Raw genomic sequence first — 16,400 nt, 5'->3', positions numbered from 1 at the left:
CATCCTCTCCAATGTCTATGGTCGCTATTCCAGGACCTGGACAAACGGCCCGTCCACACGGCGGCGTGCGTTGAAGCTTCAACGCTTGTGCCCATTCACTTTGAATGGGTTGACGTCACGCTTTGCCGAACTGCATTGTGGTTCCGTCGCTTTGCTTTGCTCGCGTTGCTCGCTTCAAAAGTAGAGCAATGTTCAACTTTTGAAGCTTCGACTGAAGCGTCAGCCAATCAAATCATATGCCAGTACAAGCTCTAGCCAATCAAACCGCGTGCTTGTGTGTCCGGGGCGGGAGATACATGTCATTGGTTGTTGGTCGAGTTACAGGCACGCCCACCGGCAAGCTTCAACGCACACCGCCGTGTGGACGCTGCGTTAAGGTATTAAGAGATCTACACCACGGCAGTATTTACGTTTCTAATGTTTTCTTTTATTGTCCTTCTTTTTTCCCGACTTGGTAATTGACCTTAGTGACAGCTCGTTCACGGCCCCCGCCTCCACCAGCTGTTGACAGAGCGCTTGCGGTTCCACTTGAATTTGTTCAGGTCCTTGTCGAAGACCTCACCGGAGCACAGTGCCGACACCAGGTCGTCAAACTCCCCGCCGACCTCGTCTGAAGCGCCGCTCTTCTTGGCCCGACGCTCCGGCTCCCTCTCCCTTTCCCTCTGCTCCTTGAGCTAAAAATGGAAACCGGAAGTTAGACACATTATTTTTGTTTTGTATATTGGTGTCTCTGGGTTTATTCTCTGAATGTGCGTCTCACCATGTCCTCCATTCATGCCCTCCTCTCCTCCTCATCTTTACGGCGCTGCATGTTCTCCAGGTCCTGCCGTGCCTCGCTGAACGACTGTAAGAAGGTGTCAAAGATCCCGAAGAACTCATCGGGCTGCATCCTCCCTTCTTCCTCCCCAAAGTGCTTCAGAGATTTGGTAACCTGCACAGACATTTATTGTATTTTTACACTTAGTTTAGAAGTGATTCAACATTTGGCCAAGAGTGGTGCAGTAATGAGTCCTGAAACCCAGAAATATTTTTGCATTTTACCACTTCCGGTTCTCTGGTATCAGACTCAATAATTATTTGACATGTTTGTGGGGTTAGAAGCCTGAAATAAGGTCTTTGGTTAACAAAAGCTCACGAGATTTTCACGTTTCGTTCAACAACATGAAATACGTCAGTGAATAGTCCGCTTGTAAATATCCAAAGCCTATAAAAAATGGCGGTTGCTAACAAGTGACTAAATGAGTATACTAAAGGTCAAAACGCCAACACAGATCTGCCTTTAGCTTAGCGGTGGTGATGCGCAGCCATGCAACGGTTTTGCAGTTCATGTATAGCCTGTTAGCTTTTAAATTCTGCCGATTGCATTTATGCTTAAAACATGGTTTTAATTTGTGGATATTATCCTGCTGAACAAAATGTGTTAGGTATAAATGTGTGTTGTCAACATAGCCTATTATGAGCAATATATACAAATCCAATGGGGAAATCCTGTTGCTTTTTATTAGGGGAGCCCTTGCGAAGCTAACTTGCAGGTCGGCCAACAAATAAGTCATTAATGCACCACTCTATACACAGTTTTTGGTAGATAAAAATGTGCAAAGCTTATTAATGCATGTCGTGCTTTAATAACGCCAATCTCGCAGTTTTTTCTTGTAGTGAAAAGCACACTTGAGTCTGCATATGCACACAATTTCTCAAATGAATAGGCGCGTATCCATGCTTTATGTTGTCAAGAACTGCATAACACACCCACACACACATGGTGGACGATTTGACCACCGTATGTCCACCCTGTTCGCTCCAAGCTGTCCTGTGCTCTGTGCCAGGACCATGCCTGCAGCCAAACCTACTTGACAGTCCTACACACACACGCAGCTTTGTACTGTGGTATACAGCAGGAAACACAGCAAGATCCGGGCGATATCCTCCAACTTTATACTATACTAAACTATTGATTGGTGCAGCTTCGAAGTTTAGATTTCTTTGTATTAAAACTTTTCTAAAATGTTAAGCAGAAATGCAAATGTGTATCTTTTTGCCAACTTTTGGTGAATACGGGAGAAATTTCCTAAAGTATGTCTGAATTAATGAAAGTGCAGAAGTGAAAGGTGCAGTTCTAAAATAAACACACTCTTCTTTTCTGCATGTCCCATGATGATTACTAATGCTAAATAGCTAGGAGGGGTGTGTTTATTATAGAACTGCACCCTTTAAGTTCTGCACATTCACCTGGGAGTATGTTAACAAACCTGTTAGGTTAGTCTCTAAAAATAGCTTTTGAATAGCTAATTTTAACAACAGGACATTTCAATAAAATCCATGCCGTCACAATAAATTAAAAAATGCTCTTTTGTGTGTTCCACAGTTTAATGAACCTACATTGTTATTAACAGCACTATATAAATGTTTTAAAAATAAAGTTTTAGGGTTAATGTAGTTTAAGTTTGGTTTTAAGTCTTCTGCGAGACGCTTGCTTTCATCATTTTGTCTGTCATGATCATTTGTTAAGAATTCACTCTCAAATCAAGCATTAACTGGATTGAATTTAAATGTTTTCTCTTTTCCTTCCTCCTTCATTATAGTGTAAGCACTGGATATTTGTACTCTTATCCCAGCAGAGGATAACAGTAAGGAAACAGTTTTATTTAGCCTGAGCTGTTCTATATCCATATCTGACTGATAGCACAAAAACTAATTACCGGTACACTACATGATTACATTATTTTATGTTGTTTGATTTTTTCCCCCTTCCATTTACCCTCGAATAAACTTGATTGATTGTGTTTGTTGATATAAATGTAGCACGACATATATAATAGAACTGCCTGCTGAAATAACCACTGATTCAGCATTTATGTATTGCATGTCACATTCATTTTGTCAGTATTACTGAAGGTTCGTATGATCCTCTATAGTCTGCCATGACAGCACTTCTCATTTATCGTCTTTGCAGAACCGGTTATTGCTATTTTTATGACAATGCCTGCAGCCAAACCTATACTGTGGTATACAGCAGGAAACACAGCAAGATCCGGGCGATATCCTCCAACTTTATACTATACTAAACTATTGATTGGTGCAGCTTCGAAGTTTAGATTTCTTTGTATTAAAACTTTTCTAAAATGTTAAGCAGAAATGCAAATGTGTATCTTTTCGCCAACTTGTGGTGAATACGGGAGAAATTTCCTGATTTTTTTGGATGCAAAATATCCCTGACTTTTAAAATTAACCAATGAATGAAATGTTTTTGAATGCGTTGTCTTGCATTAATTGCGACAACATATTGTTTTGGTTAGCGAGCTGAAGTCCCTACTGCTCAGTTCTATTCTTTCTGAATGTTACAGTAAAGTAACATATCAGTCGTGTTTACAGTACACTGTGTGTGGTTCTAGTGTTGTGATAAAAGGGAGTTGGGGTTTGCTCTTTTCTGAGGATGCAAACAAATATCCTGTCATTATGGGCTGTTCACCATGGCAACCCCCACCATCATCCCTATCCCTTCTGTAATTATGTGTCTGGTCAAATCGGTTTCCTCTCGTCCCCTCGGGTCCTTGCTAAAGGAGTAAACACACACACACACACACACACACACACACACACACACACACACACACACACACACACACACACACACACACACACACACACACACACACACACACACACACACACACACACACACACACACACACACACACACACACACACACAATTATGTTTGGCTTCTTCATAGAGGATTTAATACATCCCTGCTGTTTGTGATAACATTTGTATTTGTCAGTGGATGTTCATTGAACACCTTGTTAAGCATTTCTCTCACGAACCACATAGCAAACTAGAAGGTAAGAGGTTAAAATCTTCCAATGAGTCGGCACCTGGATGCTAAATATGCACCGAAGGCATTTTTTATGAAATCAAATGTTTAAATAGATGTTTTAACCTGTTAAAGTTTCTCTTTCTTTCCCTCTTATATTGCATAATACTGGCTCTGTGCTCCCAGTGGGCAGGATGAACATGAATGAGTCCACTCAGGGTTAAAAGCTCTGTTCTCACTGTCCACTTTCCTCTTCTTGGAGAGCGCCATGTGTAATTATTTGTCTCTCCCTGTCTGCCGCTAACACGCCTGTTCACTCTCCTCTCCGCTTCTCTCCCTGTATCGCTAATTATTCTCTTCACTCACTTTCCTCTCTCGTCTCTTCTTCTGTGTTTCTCTTCCTGTATGGCTCACTCGTCTCTTTCGCCCCCTGTCGGCGGCGGTTAAAATAGAATCGCCCCGTCAAAATTGAAATCCCCTATTAATAGGTCGGCGTCTGGGTCCAGATCCGGACCGCGGTCCGCCTGTTACTGAACTATGGTATAGGGTGTACACACGGAGCCGTTTTCCCTCCCAGAGCGTTCCGTTTGCAGATCTATCCACCTTGGGACCCGTTATCGTTTGCGGGGTCCGTTTCCGCGTTTATGTGTCAGGCCTCGTGTGAACGAACGGGCTATATGCAAGAGAAAAGTAGCAGATACAACCCGTTTTGTCCTCGTGTAAACGGCACCTATCGGCAGCCGATCGCGTTCACACCGGAATAAGTTCCCTGAGGGAAGATTACGCAAATGAAGCCGCTGACGTCACTTCTTCTTCTTCTGCTTTGGGTTTACTGGCAGGCCGCAAACAACTTCACGGCGTATACCAGGGTTGCCAACTCTCGCGCATCTGGCGTGTGACACACGCTTTCACTCTCAATCTCACGCACTCACGCTCTCACGCTCTCACGCTCTCACGCTCTCACGCTCTCACGCTCTCACGCTGCCCAATCTATTCTCACGCCAAAAACAAGATGAACCGGCGATCGTTTTTGTAAAAGTCTGCTGCGTATTGTTCTACTAGGCCAAAATAGAGTCAAAGAGTATATGAGAGTGAGAGTGTGTTAATTAATATATTTGGCAGTTTGGAGTAAGTCTGTAGATTTGTTTGTGTGTGTGTGTTTCATGTATAGGCCTCTCACGATAATTCATTTTGTTGGATACATTTTCCCGGAAATTATTGCGATAAACGATAATATTGTCGGCACCGTTGTATGACCATTTTAGACCACTGACATAATGATAATATATAATAATAATTCAAGTACATACTTTCAAACTGCTAGTCACATCCTCATGTAAATGGCAATTTATCGAGGTCAGAAAAGTTATGGAGTTCATTTTTATTTATCGTACGATAAGTCAATTAATTGCTTATCGCGACAGGTACACAATAAAACAGTGGAAACAAACATGTGTTTGACTTTCATTAGTGAATGAAACTTTGTGCCCTTTATAGTCTGTGTCCAATATTGTGTATTTGTATATATTGTATATATATCCTATATATATGCTAAGGTCTCGCTACTGACACGATAGCAGTCATTTAGTGCGCATATGTGTAATTAAACCCATGATATCAAAATCTCACTCCAGCCAGGTACCCAAAGTTGGCAACCCTGGCGTATACTGCCACCCGAAATCCACGGCCGGAAGTCCCTGGAGTTGGGGACTGGCTTCAGTAGAAGCCTTCCGAGTAAATCGCCAGAACCCCGACATCTCCTCATCACTCCACCGCTCCCATGTTTCTTTTTGTGTTGCCATAAGCTAGTCACTCTCCGTTGGTGCGCTGGGCTAATGCTAATGCTAATAATGCTAATGCCACCAAATACAATGGCGGCTTCACAAAACTTTTCGGAGTTTTACGGGGCGTGGTTTGCAATTCGCCCAGCGCCCCTCTCCCCAGGAAAGTACCACCTCTCTAGCAGGCACTAAAAAGGGGGTAAAAGTTCTCATGAACTAAGTTCTGTTTTTGGTGTGAACGCAAAATCCCAGGAACTATCGGAACTAAACGGGAAAAGTACTCCGGTGTGAAAGCGCCTATTGGGGATTTTTTCTAACAGATTTGACCTGAACTGTTCAGATTATTTTTTTTGCTTTGTGTTGATGCTATTAATTCCCAGTAAATAAACACATAATTCCCCATATTCACTTTGTTTAAACCAATCTGACAGCATACAATCAAGTGGCAGGAGAGAACCAGGAAGAACTAACGTTGTGTTACTGAGCAGCAGTTGTAAAAAATTACATCAAGGATAATTTGGTTTGAGTACTATCTCGTTGTCAACAAAAAGCAATTGCTGTAAACAAGACTAGTGGAGCAAAATGGCTTGACATTTGGTGAAGAGCTCTTTAGGAGCTTGTTTAGGACTCAAAAATCAACGTTGAGAATTCAGCTTTCCTGCTTTGGTACTTGACTTGCAAATTGACTTGAGATTTAACATAATACTTGACTGCCTTGGGTTTTGACTTGGGACTGACTTTGGATTGGTTGGGACTTGACTTGCGTCTTGACTTGGTGCTTGATTTGGGACCTGACTTCAGATTTGATTGAATCTTGACTTGCTACTTGACTTGGTATTTTAATCAGAATTTGACTTGGAACTTGACTTTGGATTTGATTGGGGCTTGACTTGCTCTTGATTTGCTAAAGGATGCATACATTACATTCCTTGACTTGGGGCTCAATTTGACTTTGACTTTGACTTGGGACCTGACCTTGAATTGACTCAGGTCTTTACTGAGGATATAATTGGTAGGGGGGCGTGTGGCGCAATGGGTTACTGCGTTGGTGTTTGGATCAGGGGGTCACAGGTTCAAACCCCACTGCAGTCAGCATGTCGTTGTGTCCCTGGGCAAGTCACTTCACCCCAAATTGCTCCTGTGAGGATTGCCCACAGTATTTACTATGTAAGTTGCTTTGGATAAAAGCGTCTAACAAGTAACATGTAATGTAATGTAACTGACTTGGGACTTGTCTGCCTTGGAACTTGACATGGCACTTCCCTGTCGTGACATGCCTGCCTTGACTTTGGTCGTGAATTGCTTTTTGATTGGGACTAGACTTGTGACATGGTTGCCTGCCTTGGGTCTTGACTTTGGACAACACTTTGTATTTGATTGAACCTTGACTTGATACTTATATATTTATATATAATCAGAATTTGACCTTGGACTTAACTTTGGATTTGATTGGGACTTGACTTGCTCTTGATTTGCTGAATGACGCGCCAATTACCTGACTTGGCTTGGGGTTTAATTGGAACTTGACTTGGGACCTGACCTGTAATTGACTTGGGTCTTTAGTCTTGACTCAGGATTTGTTTGGAACTTGACTTGTTACTTGACTTGGTACTTGATTTGGTACTTGACTTGGGACTTGACTTGGTACTTGACTTGGGACTTAATTTGGGTTTTGCCTGCCTCTGAACTTGACATTGATTGGGACTTGACTTGTGACATGATTTTGGACCTGATTTGGGACTTACCTTTGGATTTGATTGGTACTTGACTTGGGATTTGATTATGTTTTGAGACTTACTTAAGACCTGTTGAACAGTGACTTTGTCCCACCGCTGAATGGTTTAAAACTGACATGCCAGTATGGTTAAGTCTGCTTGTGTCTGCATTGTCCAAATCTGGCTTGGACATTTAATTGATACGCATGTATCTATAGTTGTAATATATAGCAGAAGAGTATGGACTGTTGGCAAGGGCATTGCTTTGATATACTTCATAAATAAACTGTATGCCAGCATGTTTTCTTCCACATGCTTACGCAGCTTTTTTGAACTATCAAAAGTTTATAATGTATATATATAGAAATTGTATTTATTGGGATAAACCCCTTGAGATGCACCATCTCGTTTTCAAGGGGGTCCCGATGTAGAGCCTTGGGAGCTGTCAGTGAAAATATAAATGCTGCCTGAATTCAGTCCTTGAAACCTGTTATCAGGAAGGATGTTTCTAAAGTGTAGCTTTGACTAGTAAAAGTGATGGATTCATTTCTGCACACTTGCATCAATCCAACAGAGAAGAAAGGACCTTGTCTTGTGGCTGACGATGCAATGCAACCAAAAGCTCTTTGACCCCAGCTGGTACTGGGTCACATGGCCAGCATTTGGTGTGGGGAAACTTTTTCCTTTACTGGGAGGCCACACAGAGAATGTCCTTACTTTCCAGCAAAGCAATCAAAGCAAAGGACAATTATTCATTTGTTAATGTTATGTGCTGTTAAATAATTCTGGACCTGATGATTAACCATTTAGTGATTTGTGCAGAATCAATTCATGTTTTCTCTCAAACTACAAGGCATTTTTAAACATGGTGGAAATAATCCCTTGGACTTATTTTCCCTTTATTTACATGTGTTTTAAATGGTTGTATTATAGTTGATGTACCTCTGCAAAGGAGGTTAAGTCTTCAAATTGCTTTGTCTCTCGGAAGGTTTCCGAAAAAAGCACGGGCCAATGTTCATGATACTTGCAGGTAGGGTGTAGAATGAGCCAAGAAATAACCCATTACATTTGGGAACAGAGCCGAATCACAGTCCGGAACATGAACTAAGTTTCACTTTCTTTAACATTGCGAGGTAGACATTTTATTGTATTGTAAGATTGCACTATATAAAATGCAATACAAAAGTTTAAAAAAAAACACATTCAAGGAGGTCTCTTGTGGCAAATAAATAATGGGGAAGACAATTTATGACTACTCTCTGTTGGAATGATCTACTTTCAAACAGTAACTTAGTGGACTGCTGACAGCACTGTGGCCTGAGCTGCCCTGTGCCTCCTCATCCTCAGAATCGATGAAGTGCACAGCCTGTCATAAATTGTTAGAGAATATTACTGTGCTCCAGACAAGAATATGCGCCCTGAAGAACTCTGATCTGAACTCAACGACACTCTGCTGGCGAGTTAGTTCATCAGGATTGAACTGGACAAGATTTAAATGGACATCGATCTGAAATGGGATTTCTACCTGCTGGGAGAATACGGTTGTTAAACGTAAGGATAACACTGTACTACCAGGAAGTCAAGATTTATGGACTTCGTGCTGCCAACTCACGAAAAGAACAGAAAGATCCTTAAATGAGGAATAAAACACGACATGATTCTACATGTGGGGGCCAGTAATGTCTGCAAAGGTCAATCAAATGTGCCAAAATGGGATTTCATTGAGCTGCTTAATTGTCTGGACAACCTGGAGGTTCTTTATATTATTGGACCACTGCCAACGGTCAACATGGGATCAACAAGTTCAGCAGACTATGAGGGCTCAGCAGAACTATGCAGTCTGAAAGGGATCAATTATATTGATAACTTCCATCTGGCATCTTTTCAGGCCAGATGGCCTTCACTACCCATCGAAGAAGACTCGCCCTGACACACAGCAGCCTCAATGTGGCGAAGACATGACATCACAGCCTCAGTGTGTTTACAACCAGCTCATGGATCATTTTTCTAGTTCTTTTTTCCTTCACACTCCCCTGCGTCACCCCCTTTGGAATAGACTTGTAAAAATGAATGTCACTGCCTTATTCTATTTTGGCATATTTTCATCTGATATTGTCCTTTTATCTAATTTTATCGACTTACATTTCTAAACATATTTCTCGATGCCTTCTGTGTCATTTAAAGTACTTTGAGTTGCCTTTTTGATGAAAGGAAAGCTGCTATTAAATCACCTCTTCTGTGGTCTTTGTTAATGACAGATGGGACTTTCCATCACCCAGGGAGAGATGTGTGGGGCTTTTGAGATGAAGTCATCTCAGGTCCTTCTATTCTCACTTCCCCTTAAGCCCCAAAGCCCCCGTCGGCAGGTCTTTTTTCTTTAATTTTTTAATTTTTTATTAATTTTTTTAATTTTAATTTTTTTTCTTTGGATGGAATGAATACCTATGGTGATAATTCAATGTAATACATCATTTTTATAGTCTGGTACCTGAAAAAGGTCAAATGGCACTGATGGAACCAGATGTACCCAAATGTGCCGAAAGCTTATTCCGCCTGGAACTTTTTTTTGCTAAACCTCTCTAAAAAGGTCAAATTTAACTTGTTTTGCCTCAATCTTGATACAGGGTACTTATTATATGTTATAGTTTGGAAGTGAAGTTGTAGTCATTTGTTTTGGGCATGTCATTTTCGAGCCTGAAACCTGAAAAACAGGCTCGGGGCTTAACAGGTTAAACACTGTATTTGCCCCAGTCCCACTGATAGCTGTAGCTTACACCATTGAATACATACATCAATGCATGAGCCAGAAGGGTTCAAAAGGCCATTTGTCCCAGTTGCACTAAGAAGGAGTGTAGAATTCACGAAAAAATATGAAGAGTAATCTTTTTTAACTGCTTGTTTCCCCTGGCACTGCTCAAGCCTGTCTACACTGGACACAGAGGGATGCAAAGAGGTGAGTTTCTCTCTTTAGTACCTTTGCTCACTCCTCCTCGGTCTATCCACTATATAAAGGTTATGCAGTTACCTTGTCCTTGGCTTCGCTCAGCTGGTCATCCAGTTCAGAAAAGCTGAAGCCAGCGACGGTGATGAAGTCTCCGATCACAGCCACAAACTTCTCCCCGCGTTCCCTCGTCCTGCTCTGCTGGTAGAGCAGCTCCTGCAGGGTAGTGTTAAGGAATAATTCTTCTAGATATCTAACTTTTTACTCTGACATGTGTTATCTCCTTTAAGGAAAGGCCTTGGTGCCATATGTGTTGTTGTCACCAGTGTGAGACCGGTCAACTTGACTGGCACGAAGGGTAATTGTTGTGAGAACACTGAGGCACTTCTTTATCGGTGTTTGTGGGCTCTCGGATGTGAAATCCTTGAGGCCATGAGCGTTGGACGCAGATGATTCAGTGTTTAGTCTACTCCTTCAGAGATGTTGATTTCTCTCTGTGAACCTGTTAAAAGGGCTAGCATAGAGAGAGGTTCTTCAGAATTGATGTGGCAACTCTACCGTGTAGTCAGAACCTCTGACTCTTTGATTTGTGATGTGAATCCTCCGGCCGAATACTCTGAATAAACCCATCAGTGTTTGACATCAAAGCTCCAACTCTCACCGTGTCTCCTTCCTGAGTCGGTGACTCCATGCATTACTACACAGAAGTTTCCTCCACAAATTGGCGTTGTCGGCAGGATACCAACATATCTTCAGAGACTGGTAAGTGTGATTTCAAATCTACATTTGGACATTGCCTTACCAGAATCTGTGATTGACGGTATCCTAAAATTATCTGTGAAGCTAAGCGGCTGCGTTTCGTTTTGGTTAATGAACATTTGGGGCTAGTAACCCCAGGGGATCATCCAGGGACTCTGTCCTGGCTGGTTCCCTCTGTGTGTGATGCTTGGACGTATGTGCCGTGCAGGCATACACGGAGATGTTTAAAAAAAACCTTAATGAGGGCAGCAGTAAAGTGGAACTTCTGTGTGAAATCAAAATAGAGATTTGTAATGAACAAATCGCCGAGATTCCGGGGGTTTCAGCGGCCAACACTAGCAGTTAACTAAAGCAGCCATAGATATTACCCCCAGCGCCTCTAAAAAACACACGGCTCCAGCTGCTGCAGCTCCGGGGAATGTGTGTCAAATGCCTCCCCGTATCTGCATGAGCTGGTGAAGTGAACTCAGAGGGAGAAAATCACAGCTTTTGTCTATAGCTTTAACTCACACCACCGCCGTCTCTATTAAAAAAGAGACTGTTTAAAAGCACTCTCGTGGCTTGTGGCCATTTACGATGTGCTGGCAAGTGCGAGGTGCGTGCATTACCTGATGCGACAGGCACCCTACATTGCTGAGGAGCTGATGTCGGTCCGGGGTGCATACATAAAATGATAGGCTAATTGATCATGGGTGGGCCGTGGTATGCAAGTGTAGAGCAAAACTGTGTTTCATCGTTGGGATGAGCATGATGGGAGGTGTGTAGGCTGGTCGAGTAGGACTACAGTTAACTGTGTGGTTTCGGATAGAAAGGGTAGAGGAAAAAAGTCTATGTGCCCCGATCGGGGGGGCATAGCACCACTAAAGCAGGGATAGTGGAGTCGCAAGAGGATAAGCTAGTTATTGCTCTTGGACGGTCTTCAGGCACCGATCTAAGGACTTGTATACAAGGGTGGAGGTACGAGTCAAGGTACCCCACTGGATTCCCATTGGGAGAGATCATAATAGTCCCTACCCCTTCTGAAACCTCTTTAATCCGGACTAAATTGAGCTGGATGAACTTTTGCTGTCACGCTGGTGTTTATTATGAGTTCATCATGTTTGTTTGTCTGATTGTTTGTATCAGGGGTCTATATTGGTTTGTCTAACCGCCGTCTTGTGCATGTTTTGTAACAACTAATAATGAATCAGTCCATAGCCAGGGTAAAATAAACTAAGCTTTAGTTAACTCACCAAAAGTAAATGACTGGAGAAAGATAAATAATATATAGTGTTTTGCAAAATTCTGGTAGTATAGATGTGCTGCAAAATGAAAATAAATAGCAAAAGAGTGTTTTATGTCCTGCATCTGAGTGTGCAGAGGAAATGTAAACAAGAAGCACACTGTTCAGGGTGTGCGCTGCATCTGAATGTGCAGAGGAAATGTAAACAAGGAGCACACTGTTCAGGGTGTGCGCTGTAGGTGTAAGAAGAAGAGAAGATTATATTACTTTAAGAATACATTCTTAAATTGTATTGCTGGTATGTTAAGATATGTTTGTGACCTTTTATAAACCCTATGCCCCGTCCTGCACCCTGAGACCCTCAGAGGCATCACTGCTGGTCGTAAAGACCTGCCTGAGGAGGTCAGGGTGGCAAAATCTGTCTGCTGTTTTAGGTCAATATTGTATTATTTGTTTCATTTATTCTTAAATCTATGTATTGTTTGGTAATAATGAAAAAAAACGTAATGTATTGAACACATTCCGAAACAAAGCTGATAAGACAGAACTTGACTCAGACATAATACAAATTATTGTTGAAACCTTTTGCGCTGTTGCTGCAAAATGGAAACTTTGTTGATTATCTGTTCCAACTGGCCACTGGATTCAGATAATTAATATAAGTTGAAGTTTAATTACAGTTTTAAATATAGTTTAACATTCTTTATTAAACTGCTTCAAATGATTTCTCGTATCAACCAATTGGTCTCCATAGACATTACTAAAATTCTAATAGTTGTTAAACTACTGACAAGTTCTCTGAAACCGAGTTTATGAACAAAAGAGTAAAGGTCGCTGGTTAAGCCAGGATCAATATATTTGTTGACGTTTTCATTACAGTGTGCATAATAAATGTATTAAATGAATTGAGCAATTCTTTAAAAAGTATAATGTTGCAATCTCTTTACAATAAGTAATTACAGTTAACAAAGAAGTAGAGGTTGTTTTCCAAGGGCCTCTCCTTCACAGCCCTACACTTTAAATCATGAGACTTTCAAATCATAACAGACAGAGATCGGTATCACTTTGTGTTGCAAGCCAAATCCATGTAAAGGTTCTACTTGAGCCCAATTTAAATACCATAAAGAAAGTATTGAACCCAGCTCAAGCTAAATGTCAAATGTATTTAATTAATGTACAAGTGTTTTGATTTATTTAAAATGTTCCAGTCTAGCTTCTTTCGAGTTCAGTCTAAAGCAACAAATTGTTTCTCATAACATTCTCACTGCTGTCCCAAATGTTTTAACCTTGGGCAGACAAGCTGTTCACACACCCACACACACCCACACACTTTGGATAAGTATTCACCTTATCCACATTGTAAATTGTTGCTTTCTTTAAAGTTATTAGTAATTTAAGATTAATTATTAAATTAAATGGGGTACATAAGATAAAATAAATAAAATAACTTGACTTGATCATTTTGTTCACAACATTAGACCTGTCCTCTAATCTCTACTAGAATAAGATAAGTGTGCATGTTTGGATGTTTTAACACTCCTGTAATGTACCTAATCTTGATATCCTTTTCATTACAGAGCTGGGAAAATGGTGTATTGATTAGATTCTGATCCGTGCAAGTCCAATTTTAACTGACTTTAGTTCTAATGTTAATGTTAATTTGACTTGAACCCATAAGTAATTAAGTAAATTAACTCTAAATTTCACATGATGATGGATTAGGGTTCCACATTTCTTCCACTAATTTGTTTTACAATTAGACCAAAGGTAAAGAGAGACATTGATGACCTTGTGTCCCTTTTGTTAGTACGTGGTTCCATTTTGTCTATGGCCTTGGACGGCTTCACTAAAAGTCACCCAGTTCTGCCCTGCTGCAGTCCGGCTGAGTGCAGTCACAGAGATGCTATGGCTGCTCTACATGACATTAATGGTCTGGTCTGAATGGACACCATTTCCTGCTCCCAGAGAGAATGACACTCCTCAAACTGAACATTACAGCTGTTGATACTGTCTCACATGGGTCTGCTCCCCCCCACTGAGCCATGACCTGAAAGCATGACATCTGCTATGAATACTTGGAAGCCTCCCTGTCACACCAGCACCAACCCTTGGGTCAGTCAGATGAGACTAACGGCTTCACTTAGGGCATTTGGTTCAGATACATGACTCTCGTTACCGCCGAGTGGGTTGTTTTTAAGGCTATTCATACTGCTATGCAGAGGATGCCTGTAAGTTGGCGAGCTGGTAAAAGCCCCTACTATTGTTCAAATAGGCCTAATGTCAGGGGCCTCTTAATGTCTAGTTCTACATGTATTCACATTATATAGACAATGTTTCCACCTGGTAAAACTAAAGGCTGCACAAAACTCAGGCTACAATACAACCATTCTGTTCTGCTCTAACGATTCAATATATAGATTCTACATCAAAACAATTAGCTTTTATTGTTTCCAATGATAATGTCACCTTAAGTGGAGGAATGCAAACCTGTTTTCAAATGTAAGGTTTTGATTTTGTTTGACATTTCTCAGTAATGACACCCTCAGACACCCAATATCATTCATGCTATGCCTTCAGTAATAACTCAGATGTTAAAGGGATGAAACTTTTCCTCCCAAATCAGATATGCTTTGTTTTTCAACAAATGTATCAATTTCCTGCATAATATATGTTTATCACAATGGTTTTTGTAAGCTGCACACAGGTGATACTGAGTCTTCTCGATTAATAGATTATAAACTATACCATGTTTAAATAGACTCCTAAGTTATTATTTCATATGTACCATATGTAAGAAAAGGGAGGGAAGAGTCAATTATATTGAGTAATTGATTTTATATTGGGTAATTTATTTCTCAAACCTATGTTTTATGGAAGAGACAAAATATTTCTGATAAACTAATATTTTATCAAAAGGTAAATGGTGAATTAATATACATTTAGAATCATTGAGAAGGGGTTATATCCACAGGGACAAGCTCACCTTTAACTTACAATAACATTTCTCTGCTAAGGACTGATGAGTATATGATTCTTGCATGTTCAATGACTAACACAAACCTTCAAAATGATAATGTGCATGTGTCAGGAAGGCTCCCAAATAATTCTGAGGGGCCTATCCTATTTTTGTAATTAAATGATAATGTGCTAATCCATTACTTTGAGTTGTCTTCACTCAGAAAACCATCCCTATCAAGTGTTAACCCAATAACTAGGACAGCTCTCAAGGCCAAGGGTCAGAGAGAAAGGGTCACACTCTCCGGGTGCAGAGAGCACCCCCAGCCACGTGCAAGGAAGCACGAGGTCGTTCGAGATGAGAGGATGCTTCTCTTCAACTTTCTGCTGAGAGGGGGTTCTTCTCTTCATCTTTCTGCTCGGTGGGCTCTAGCAGACAACCCTGCAGGACGAGCGAGGGCTTCAGAGGCTTCTATAATACAATGTTCCATGTTTCTTGGAGGAGTTTGATGTCTTCCTAACCTCTCCCATCACGGGGGGGACACCTGGATGCATCAGGAATACGCAGTTGTACTCAAGCAGATAGCAGAAGGAATACCGGCAGATGAGCCTCCGTCTCACTGGGGGGTCAGCTACAGTGCTCACTGAATGAGTCACACAAAAGCAGAGCAATTGGGGGGTTGAAATATGGCGCTCTGATGAAGAAGAGTTTGAGCCAATCAGCATCTCAGTGCTAATCTACAGTATCAGGATACCTTTACACACCAGACACTCGGTGTCATAAAGGGAGGAGGAGAACGAGTCAGGAAGCCTGACGGACATGTTCTTCCAGCTCTCGTACAAAGATGAACTTTGAATTGAATGACCAGATGTTTAAAGATGTACAATTAATGATTGTTTTTTATATTTCCAATGACCAGACATGTGTTAAATAGTGGTGATAAATATATTTAGTCAGATCAGATTAGATTTTCACACTAAACAAAATTAATAAATAAATATTCTCAGATTATAAGGTATTGAAGAATAAGGTATTTCTAATATTATAACAGATAATGTTAATATCCTTAATCATCCAGCAATCAGGCTTAACAACACAACTCTGTAATGTATTACCCATGCACAGACAGACATAAAATGATGTTTCAAGTACTAGATTAATTTCAGTTTTGGCCCAAAACAAATATTTATAATAATTCATATAACAATTATG

This window comes from Trematomus bernacchii, unplaced genomic scaffold (assembly GCF_902827165.1).
Source record: "Trematomus bernacchii unplaced genomic scaffold, fTreBer1.1, whole genome shotgun sequence".
NCBI lineage: Eukaryota > Metazoa > Chordata > Actinopteri > Perciformes > Nototheniidae > Trematomus > Trematomus bernacchii.
This window is presented reverse-complemented; position numbering follows the sequence as displayed.